General features: G+C 36.6%; 1 long non-coding RNA gene across 1 annotated transcript in view; it reads left to right on the plus strand.

Moving 5' to 3' along the window:
• Positions 1-12,330, plus strand: part of LOC110355136 (uncharacterized) — a 131,281-nt gene that overhangs the window by 58,989 nt on the left and 59,962 nt on the right. The window contains exon 2 of the long non-coding RNA XR_010470648.1: positions 1,022-1,080. This is a non-coding gene — a long non-coding RNA (uncharacterized LOC110355136). The remainder of the gene's footprint in view (positions 1-1,021; positions 1,081-12,330) is intronic.

The following is a 12,330-nucleotide window of genomic DNA, read 5'->3' on the forward strand; positions in this document are numbered from 1 at the left end:
AGGAAGAAATTAAAGGAGATCTAAGTTGAAAGAGAAAGTCTTTGGGGGTTAGTATTTAGAAATAGATTTCAGTGGAGTTAGGAAATATTGAACATCTGTGGATGTGGGCATTAGTGGTGGTGGGAAGACATATAAGATAATTGTTGATCCCTTTCCAATGACAGCTGTTGAGTAAAGATGTGCTTTCTGAAGGGGTCTAATTGCTGGGAATGAGAAGAGAGAGGGAGTTATTGAAAAAGCTGGGAATGAGATTGGGAGTCCTAAATCTAGCACTGTAAAGCAACAGCCTGACTTTCTTGGGCTCTAAAAGTGTTGGGAAAATGGTGTCATAGCAAAACCACAGAGGGAGGTGGCAGATTAAAAACAGCCCTTCAAGTGGAAGCAATTAAGGCAGGACTTGTGAGAAGGTTTTTTAAAATGATGTATTATCCCAGTGACCTAGGTTAGCAAAATCTGATTAAACTGCAAATCTGTCACTGATATTTCTCCCCATAGAGCCAGGACATTTTTTTTTCTTTTTTTTTTCATGCTGTCTCCTGTGTGGTTACAACTGCAGACACAGTTGAGGAAAATTAGAGAATATTAATTATTTTATATGTTTAGACCTGTAGAAACATTTCCTTATGACCATTAGCTTTTCAGTTTTTCTTCCTTTGTCCCTCAGTATATTTTTCCTCTTTCCCTTTATTATAATTTCTCCCAGAAGGGTTGCCTAGTTGTGTGGTATTTTCAGATTTTTACTGCTTTACTGTGATCTTATAAATCCTTCCTTCCTTCCTTCCTTCCTTCCTTCCTTCCTTCCTTCCTTCCTTCCTTCCTTCCTTCCTTCCTTCCTTCCTTCCTTCCTTCCTTCCTTCCCTCCTTCCTTCCTTCCTCTTTCTTTTTTTCTCCTGTGTTGCTATTCTAGCAATAACATATTTTTTCCGGATGTGAGGTGTGCAGCAATGTTTCACACTTTTTCTCTAGCATTACTCCTTCTTTGGTAAATGGCTTGTAAAAAAACCTATCATTTTCATTTCAGATGCCAGGAGTGAGTCGACAAAGACAACTTTCTGCATACCCTGCTGCTCTGCCTCGAAGGTAAAGAGGAATAATCTTTTTGTACACCACATGAAGCAGGTGATAGTATTTTGCAACCAGAAGGATCTGAAAACTTTGTGCAAATGGTGCTATTTAATACTTTCCCGTGGCAAAGGTTAGCTCCTACATGTGCATGCTGCTTGAATAATACATTTTCCTATTAAAGCAATATTCTTCAGAATGATTTTGTAGCTGATGAAAATGTAGGAAATGTATAGTTTGCCACTGAATTTATTAGTGACATGCCACAGTCCTAGCTGGGTGCTGCATATCACAAAATGCAGAGAGGCACGCACAGTCTCTTGGAAGGCTGTTTATTTCTCAGATGCACACATTTAAAAGAGCAGTAAAGGCCATGTTATTATGCAGACTTTCAGGCATATTAAGTCTATTTGGAGAAATATGATACAGATATATTGCTAGCAATGCACAAACAGGCTATAGGCATACTGTGTGCTAGACAATGTGGGTTTTACAGTACAGAAATACAAATTGATTCCATTTATGCTTAGCAGTAATATATGCAGTCTAGCAGGAAAGCTGGCTAAGTTGAAATAAAAGAATGCAGAATTTATTGCAAGCTTTTTGGACTTTGGGAGGCAACACGACCTTGTTATTACTATACCTTCCTGATATGTATCTGATAGGAAAATGAAATTTCTCCTTAAGTTCAGGAGCAGTTGCTTATGGCTACATGTCCTTCCTGACAAATAAAACTGAAGAGAAAGGAGAAACCTTTTATTTATGGGCATTTCATTCTTATTAATTCCTGCTGTTTCTTTTCAGCATTAAAAATATATATTGTCAGAAATGTCACAAAAAATAGATTCTTGTGGAAGGTATTTAATTCCCCCCTGACATATTCTGACTTTATGTGTGCTCTTTATCAATCAGAAGAGTTATTCAAATTCTTTAAAAAAAGAGAAGGAAACTCACCTGTTTTCTGATGTTAAAAATAAGTATTTTTAGAAATTGTTTTAATTGTGAGGCCTATATTCAAAATGAAAGATATAGATAAATTACTTAAATAATTTCTCAACAATTATAACTTTAAAAATATTGTTAAAGATGTGTTGTTTCACAATTAAAAAAAAAAAGTTTACATACTGATTAGGGACCTATGTTTTCTCAGTGACTTGGCCAATTTTACTGAAGTGAAACCCAGAGGAGCAGGGTAATACCTGCCATGGACTTCCTTGAAACAAATTCATATGCAAGGTGAATGAAGGTGAGAGCTGGTCTTATATCACAAAAAAGAAATGAGATTTAGAGATGGGCATGTAATTGAGACACAAGCAGGAGAGCAAGAACTAAATGAGCTAGGAAACCAAAAGCATGGGCATCACAAAGGGTCTGCAGATTTCACAGTCACTTAGAAGTTGAAAGTCTTCATAACCTATATGCAGAGGAATGTGAGAACAAGATGACTCCACTCTCTCCTTCATTCTGCTACATAAACTTCTTGGATGACGTTATTTCAAAACCCAAAACCTAAACGAAAGCCAACTGAACAAGAAGATCTGTCTGATGAAAGCAAATACTACCTACTTAGCAGCAAATGGAATAAAAGCAAAATAAATCTTGGACTGAGCATGAGTCACTGTCTCAGACCTGCTTCTTGAGATGTGGTTTGGATTATGCCTGGTTCCTGGAACAGGACCCATTGTGGGCTTGGCTTTCAAGTGCCAGACCAGCTCTGGAATGATTTCTGACACTTTGAAATAGCTATCACAGCATATCACACGTGAGGGTTTATTGCTGTCAGAATCCACACTGGAAAAATAGATGCTTTATAGCTTCTGCTGCTCCATAAAGAGAAGCATCTGAGTAGGGATGTAATTAAACGTTTGGCATCTCAAGCGCTATGTGCAATGTTAATCTAAGCAGGTAAATCAGCTCAGCATGGATAGCAGTGTAGAGGGCATGCAGTACAAGAATATACACAAAAAATAAAAACAAGAAAGCACATCCTTTTGCAGTCACTGAATAATAATCAGCAAAATGGTCTCCACAAGAACAGGTTACTGACGCAAAAGGAAAGCAACCGTAAAGTACATACACACCCCAGAAAACCAACAGAATGCAGATTAGAGTGACTGTTCCTATCTTCCTATTCCCAAACTTCCTAGGTATTAGTACTTCATAAAATGGTTCTTCAGCTCTTTCCACATGATTAAATTTTGTTTATCTCAGTGCAGCAGGATAACTGTATGCAGATCTGCAAGAATTCCACCTTGCTATCTCCTTTAAAATCTTCAATATATATAACCCTTTGTTTTCCTTCAAAATCAACAAAAACATGTAATGAAACTGTTCTGTTGGCTCTTCAAATTTGAATTATGTTGTTGCTTGTTTTGGCAAGAGAAATTAAAAGTTTTACTAGAAAAAATGACAAACACAATGAAACCCCTCTGGGTTTTAAAAACTTCTAGAGAGATGAAAATTCAACTACAATTTTATGATGCCATTTGTTTATACAATTTATATGCCAATACAAAAGCCTTGGAACTTTTGGGTTTTTTTCTGGGATACATTTTAAGCCTCCAGAAATGGTTATTTAATAGATTTTATTAATAAATCTTTCTGATCTGTTGGCTGTGTTTGCATTTCATGCAAGGGAGGAATAGGAAGTCAGGACATGAATTCCACATTTCAAGGTATCAGTCCAAGAACTACTGTTACTTCTGTGAAGTCCCAATGAAAGTAAAGCTGAGCTTCCATTATTTCTCTCATATATTCCTAGATATCTAGCCCTTTCTGGTTATTTAGCTCTTTCTTATTTCTACTACATTAAAAAGGAAGTATAAACCCAACATTCTGGGTTTAATTTTTAGAGAATTTCTTCTGGAGGATGTACCAGGTAAATCATTGTACCTACAATTTTGAGAGGTGCCACATCTTATTCACTTCTTCCAGTCAAGAAAACACAGATGAGACACCATTTGGCATCATGCATTTAAGAACCTAAGATTCTTATTCAACTAACACAGAAAGGTAGGTGACTTTTTCTCCAGACACTTGAAAATATGATCCAGAGAACACCTACTTCAGAGTTCGATGGAACAAAAATCTCACACAAGTTGAGATGCTGAGCTGAGCCCATGGATATCTTCCATCTTGTGGAGAGAAGTCAAGCAACAAAGTACTCACAGTTACCTGCAGAAGCTCTTGCTTTAAGTAAAATTCCCTATTGTTACAGCAGGGCAAGCCTTAAGGCAAAGTTTCCTTTCATTTTGATAATGGGTACAAAATCAAGAGGAAGAAACTTAAGCACATCTTAGAAGTTCTCCTACCTAAGTTCCTGTACAAGTGGCTGCTTATCAGAAATGACCCTTGGCAGATGGTGGTCTGAATCTGTTCAGCTTTTCAATACTTATGTTTTGTTACTTCTTACAAGGCAGCAACATTTGAAATAACTTTCAATTTTAATTAAAAAACAAAACAAAACTTTTTTGATATTAAAATATTTTCCCAAGTTTTGTATTTTTAAGCAAACATTCCATATTTTGAAGAAAATTTACTTGGGAAAACTGCTCCTCGTTCTTCTAAGCTACGTTTCTCTTCTTGGCTTGTCTTGTGCATTGCTGCTGTGCAAGATCCTACTTCCCTGCACACTGAGTAACAGATAGTTCAGTGGCCTATTGATGAAAAATTGTTTGGAAGACTTCAAGAACTTTGAAAAGTGAAATGTTAACATTTTGGGAAAAGAGTTTTCTAGTTTATTAACCATCTCACATGGGGGTTAATGATTGAGTGGCTGCATAGTGCTTAGTTTCCAGCTGGGGTTGAACCACAAAATGATGGAGAATTCTTACTGCAGCTTTAGCTGGTTTTGGATTTTATATGACCACACATCATCGTTCTTGCTGAGCACATTTTTCCATAATATGGTGGATGATGGTCTGTGGTTAAAAACAATTATATTGGCAGAGTTAATTGACAGGGCTGCAAATATCTTATGGTCTAAACCAGGGTTGTTAAACTCACTTTCGCTGGGGGTCACATCCGTCTTGTGGTTGTCTACAAAGGGCTGAATGTAATTTCATGACTGTATAAATGTTCCTATTTGACATCCCTGCTCTAAACTATTACCGTGATGTAAGTTTTTCTGGAGCAGTAGGGTCCTATGTGGCCTGAATCTCTTTTATATATGATGAAAATATATCATATTAGAAAATGCATCAGTTGTTCCTGGTTAATGCTAGAAGCACTGGCATATTTTCTATTATGATGTATTTTCCCATTATAGGGGAGTGATATATTTTATTATTTGAAGTCCATATTAAGGCCAAGAATATGGCCTGCCAGAATAAGAATCAACTGTAGATGCTCTATGAAGGTAATCTCTCGGTCTATGCTCATGTGCTCTTCAAAGGGAAGTCAATTCCATCACAGGAAGCACAGAACTACCTCCTGTGTGTTTTTAGCTTCTAGACATTTATTTTACCTCACAGCTGAAAATTAGATACTGCAGGTCTCAGATGATGTAAGGCCACTAACTGAAAGTATGCAATGAATAATAATGTTCACAATTTTAGGTAGACAATAGACCAATTTTGGAATATTAGCTACTGTTTTTTGGATGGAATTCAGATAGTTAGAATGGCACAAATTATCAATAAACCTGGCTATTCAAATCAATGGCCTTATGGTCTGTGCATAACCTAGCAAGCAAGTAATCTTCATTTTATTGCAAGCAGTATGTACACATCTTGCAACATGGCATTTTTGTATTGCACAGTAACCACAGGGAGATGTTTTTTTCTTTCCTGTATATTTCTGGAAATGAGGAGAGAAGGACACTAAAGTAAATAATTTTCTGGCTGGTTTCACTCAAAAGCTCCTGTGGAATCAGCTGATAGCTTTAAAAGAACTTAATAAAAAGTTGGAAAAGGAGAGATTGAACAGGATAAGTAATACGAACCAAGGTGAAAAGAAACCCTGAAAGATAAATCTAGTGAAGTATACTGAGCTTCGACAGAATCCTTTGAATTAGACCACTCTTAAACCACTTTGGTGGAATATGGACTCTGGAGTGCAATTTGTAGTGATACCAAATGAATAGAAATTGTTTTTCTATAAAGCACCTTGGAGTGTTAACTTTGATTAATCAGAGGCAATTATCACAGCTAAGAAAGCATAGCCGTGAAGACAGAAACCACAGTCACAGCAAAGTTCAGAGTCTTCTTGCACCTAGATGTATGAAGTTCCACTGGAATGTGGTCTCATATGTAGGACAATTTTTTGTATACTATTGTTGCAAGTATATTTTCTAAGCATCACAGTTATCAGGTGTTTACTTCAAAATTAGATGAGCTTAGTTGCAAATACATCTGGATTTGGTGATTTTTAAATAACTTAACTAGCTTTCTATAAACACCAAGTAATGAGAGGTATATATTTTCTAGTGCATCTGGACCATCGCTAGAGTCCTAAGCCACCTTATAGATGTGGGATAAGTAAGTGCCAAACTGAATTAAAAATGAAATCTTCTGTTAGGTGGAACAAATTCTGGTGTTCCAGGGGCCAGACTTGCAGCGAACTATTTCATCCTTTTTCTCATGTTGCTGCTTGAAAATATTTCCGATTAAATATCACGTGGTACAGAGAGTAAACAGACTGGATTTATGGCCTCTACTGAGTTTAACTGAGATGAATCAAGGTCCTGCTCCCCTTGCTATGCTAAAATTAGAGATGTTCACAAATAAACTGAACTAATTGATGGCTCTATAAATGCAGCAAGTTATGGGTTGTGGCAAGTAAGGGTTGAACAGCAGGCTTATTCAGCCAGCTCTGCAGTGGGGACTGTCATATCTGACAGAAGAATTGGTGGTCGGATGGAGGCAGCAAATCCTTACAGCTCCTTGGTCTGGATTGTCAGCCAGACTTTACATTAGCTGTTTCAGGGCCAGAAGGGTGACCTGAATTCTTATTGCCTGTGTTCAAAAGAACAATTATATCACTTGAAATCCGGGCTGACAAAGTTCCCTGGAGCTGTTCTTGCAGCTGCTGTCTGTATGTTCAAAACCAGCCACTGACCTGCAACATCTAATATAATCACTGTTTTTTTTTTTTAAAATTCTAAATATTATTGTCTGCATTTTGTCTTTTCCCCAGTAATGTCACAAACATTTGTTTTCATGGGTAGTAGGGGTGGATTGTTTTTTATAGAATTTTACTGTAAATCACAACTAGACCCTCCAAAACAAATAAAAGAGTAATTGTTTCTGCATGAAAGCTATCAAAGCAACTCACCTTGAAGACCTATTTCTTTATTTTCCTAAAGGTTGTTGGAAATAATCCAAATATACTGGAAGTTATGCTTTCTATTTTACAGTGAGGAAATGGAGGCATGGGGACACTAAGAATATAACTCGGAACTGATCCCTGGTGTACATGGCTGTCACAGTGCAATCCAGAATCTTAGACAAGGAGCCTATGTGCCTTGAGTTCATCAATGATCTGAGCTCCTCCAAATGGTGACACAATTACTGCAACCTCTTAGAGGAAATAATTATCCTGGAGAGTGAACCTCAAACTCTGACTCTGAGCATCAAAGAGAAGGTGCTGTCCCCTGCAGTGAAGAAATGCTTTTTGATGCTGAGCACTTGTTTAAGAACAACCAGTGTCTCATGGTGATGTCACTCTTGCCTTTTACACAGCAGAAATAGGGAGTGTGGTGGAAGAGAGGGGGCACATAACTTCACCCCCTCTTGGCCTGAAGGATGTCCTTTGCCTCTGCGAGCCTCCCTACCCAACAAGATACAGACAAAAGTGGCAAGGGAAGACTTATGCCTTTTCATAATCCTGGACCTTCCCCTTTTCACTAGTGTTTATTTTATTTTATTCAATTTTATTTTATTTTATTTTATTTTATTTTATTTTATTTTATTTTATTTTATTTTATTTTATTTTATTTTATTTTATTTTATTTTATTTTATTTTGTTTTGTTTTGTTTTGTTTTGTTTTATTTATTTTTAATTTTTATTTGGTGGGGCTTTTTGGTTTGGTTTGGTTTCATTTAATTTGTTTTTTCCCCTTGCACCATACTTCACCTCTAAAATTGGGAGCTGGACTTAGATTAGGCACTGCAACCTTCTTGCCTCTGGTGCTGTCCTTTCATCAGCCATTCTGTACTGTCCTCTGCAGAGAAGGCTCCAAGAGAAGAAGGAAAGCCTCATGCCTTCCAGCTCTTCTGGGGCAAACAGTGAGCCAGGGCTTATGAGGCAAAATGAGTAGGATGTTTTTGTTTTATTTTTCTGTGTGGTGGTAATAATCTGATGGTAATCTCTAGTGAATTATGACCTGTTTGTACCTCTATCAGTGATGGCCAAGAAAATGTTTGGTGTCCTGGTAAACTCTGTGCAAAATGAAATAGCATGAAGCAAGTGCTGAGAAAAAAATATGTAGAGGTTTTTTTTCTTATTGAAAGGTATTGCCATTCCTGTAGAAAATTGATTCCTTCAACAGTTGAATCTGCAAAAATGCATTAGCAGTACAGAAAACAATATCCTCTTTAAAGGCAAAAGCAAAACCTGTAGTTTTTTCAGGTTTGCAAGTTCCGTTTTTCTTAAAAATGCAGTTGTAAATGAGTACATTTTTGAAATCACAAAGAAGGCAAAAACGAGAAAATTTTGTGATCTGATAAACAATTGGGGTTTCTAGGTCAACCTGCCCCATTAGTTATGGTTTAGGAATGTGCATTATGCAAACACAGCAATGTCTTTTAAAAACTGATTAAAAACCTGACCAAAAACTTGACCTACAGATTAAGTAGGGCCATGTTAATATTGCATGTGAAAGGAATGTCCTGTGTTGCAGGCTAAGATAGTGAGGAATAGGAGGAACTACTCTGGGTTTAATTTTCCAATGCTTATTCCAAAAGTAAATACATTTGTGGGAACAAATAAAGAAAAATGAAATTAATAGCTGATGATCTATAAAGTCTTTGCTTTAGGTACAATTGTCCCTTATCTGCAGTTCTCTAAGGAGCAGATACAAATATTATTTAAAATGTTAATGACACATGATAGACTTTAAAAAATTTTTTACTATCTTCTTTCTTTGTATCAAAATTAAGCAATAAAGAAGCTTTAGTATTTCTTTATAGATAGGGACAAAAAGCATTTTTTATTTTTTAAAATATTACCTTTTATTCCATTTATCTTCTTAGAGTGAAAGAGTGAAGAAGATTTATAATATGATGAGATAAAAAAATTCAGATAATATGAAAGGATATGTGCTCAATATTGTAAGAATATTTTCACAGGTAGCTTTTTCCATATTAGAAAAACTACTTGCTGCTGTTGTATTGCTCCATTTGTGATGTAGGATGAGAATTGCTTGGGATGGGATGCTGCACACAGCTTAGGCAGTTGGGATAGATGCCCTCATTTAATTTGGTTGTATAAGCTTTCAGATGTGAAACTGTAGGCTGCTGGCGTAAACAGTTGATCAAATTAAAATGCCTTCTTGGACAACAAGGAAACAAAGAAAATAGCTTTATCTGTTTATTATTTTGTAAAGCATCCTTGCAGTACATGAAAACAAAGCAACAGAAAAAAATATAGGAAAGGTGAAGGCACATTTGAGAACAGAATTTTCTTATCATGAAAATGTTGTCAGCTAATAGATGAATGGGTCAGTTGAATCAGCTCTTTAAAAATCCATGTGACACTGGTTACAGAGTGAAAGTGGATAAACAATTTACAGAATGTAAATTTTTACTCTTTGAACATTCGTTTTCCATTGAGGTAATATCCATGATCAGAGTACAAATACTTTGGTTAGAATTATTGCCTTTTGGGATATATCTTTTATGAGCTGATCATGAATAATCCTGCTGCAAGTGTATGTGTCTCCTTGTTTTGAAATAGGATCTTCAGTGTTTGCTTCACATCATAGCTTTTGAATATCTTCACTAAGTTTAACCTAGAATAAAAACCTGAAAGTTATAAGGTTATCAATTCTCTGGGTTAAATCTATTTAGGAACTGTCTTACACACAAAGAATTCAAGATTTCTGCCAAGTTTATATCCATTTTCCTTTTCTCAGCCTCCTTAAGTTTGTCCTCTGCGATACCTTTAGCCAAACTGTAACACTAAAAAGATTTGGGTTTAATTTCTTTCTAGAGTTTTAGACAAGGATCTCTAGCAGTTGTTATACTCACACCACATGCAATTCAGAAAGAATTCTGAGAAAACAAGCCTAACAAAAATCCTGCAGCTGTGATTTCTTGCATTGATGTGCAATGTTTTTCCTGCACATATTATCAGTGCTGCAATTTGGAATTACAAGAGGACAGCTTAACTCCAGTAAAGGGGAGTCTCAAACCTCAAGAGGAGACTCCAGAGAGACCTTATTACAGCCTTTTAGTACTTAAAAGTGGCCTATAAGAAAGATGGGGACAGACTTTTTAGCAGGGCCTGTTGTGACAGGACAAGGGGTAATGGCTTTAAACTTGAAGGAGGGGAGATTCAGGCTTGACATGAGGAAAAAATTTTTTACACTGAGGGTGGTGAAACACTGGCATATTACCCAGAGAGGTGGTAGATGCCCCATCCCTGGAGACATTCAAGACCAGGCTGGACAAGGCTCTGAGCAACCTGATGTAGTCGAAGATTTCACTGCCTATTGCAGGGGGGTTGGACCAGATGAACTTTAAAGGTCCATTCCAACCCAAACTATTCCATGATTCTATGATAAAAGTCAGTTTTCACTTTTGTTTATAATTTCTACATTGCTTTACTGTCTCTACAAATGATCAAGGACATGTTTTCATTTGGGTGATTCTGTTTTGTGCTTACCTTTCCTCATTGCCACAGTTGTAGTTTTGGCCAGATTTCACATCAAAATGCAAGGACATTTCCAGTTCTCTGAGGAAGCAGGTCTCTCATTCAGCACAGAGAATTTCACTCTTATGTTGGTCCAGATCTGCTGGGGGTCCCACCAATGACCCTCTGAGGATGACAGGGGCCAAATCATATATTGCACGCTGTGTTCTTGTGGTACTTATTTATGACTGTAATGGCACAGTGAGACTGTAGTTATCATATTTGACCCTACTTATTAGAGTCCTCACTGTGAGGTTCTGCCAGGTTCAGAGAAGGAAAATACAGAGTGAAAAGAAATGTGAGAGGCTTTTACACTGCCTCATTTTAGACAACTGTCTTTGTGTTCTGCATCTCCCTTTGAAGACTTTTCTTTTGTCTCTAGTGCTTGCACATGACTTTAAGGCTGTAGATACGGAAGCTCTGAAATGCACTTCTGTTAGACAATTAAAGGAGTTTGATGTGGATAATGTGAATTTGCCCTTAGGCTTATGACAGATGACCCCAGAATTTGTCTTTACTGTTGAACTGAGATCTCCTTTAACATTGGTGCTCATATATGATTCAGCTTTTTGACTGGATAAATCTTGTATTTTGCCATTTTAATTCTATTATAGCCAAATAAATTCCAGTTGGTTGTAAAATTATTTGAGCAATTGGGGTTCATATTAGAAACAAAGGGAAAAGCATCTGGAAATGGTTTGGTCTTTAACAAATATATGCAATTTAATATGGATTAAACTCTCTGTTGCAAATAAATAGACTATTATAGGAGTAACTACACTTATGGATCCAATGTAGTATGCAGTGTTGTTTCATGGAATTCCAAATGGCATGGACATAATTAAGATTGGTTGCAAAATCTGGAAGTTGGACTAAAGTAGACAGAATTTTTCCATGCTGGAAGTTTCAAGATTGAGTGTGTTTTTTTTTTTTTTTTTTTTTTTTTTTTCAGTTATAGGTTTATTTCACTGTGTATCCCATGAACAAGATTTTACAATAGAAAGATTCCAGCTGCTTCACCTTTAGAGATCAGCATTTCCATCTGCCAAATGAACCCAACCAAAACTCTGCCTCTGTTCTTTGTTTTGTGTCCCTTCTTCTGCAGGTTTCTGTGCTGTGTTTCAAAGGCTTGGAAGGTTAAGAAAAATTTACAGAATGTGTTTCCAATAACAAATATTGGAAAGTCACTAAGATAAATTTGAGTCATGATAATAAAATAACCCACTGATTATCCACTGTCAGCCACTGACAGCTGATGCATGTTCAATATGTTGTGAGTACTGCCAGTTCCATCAGACTGTCTTCATAATGTCATTGCTTATAGCTCCATATGCTGTCATTTTGGTCTGAGATATGAACAATGGCTTTGTCCTATGAAAAGCAAATATTCTCTGTGCTTTATGCCTTCCAGATAAC

This window comes from Columba livia, chromosome 2 (genome assembly GCF_036013475.1).
Source record: "Columba livia isolate bColLiv1 breed racing homer chromosome 2, bColLiv1.pat.W.v2, whole genome shotgun sequence".
NCBI classification, from domain to species: domain Eukaryota; kingdom Metazoa; phylum Chordata; class Aves; order Columbiformes; family Columbidae; genus Columba; species Columba livia.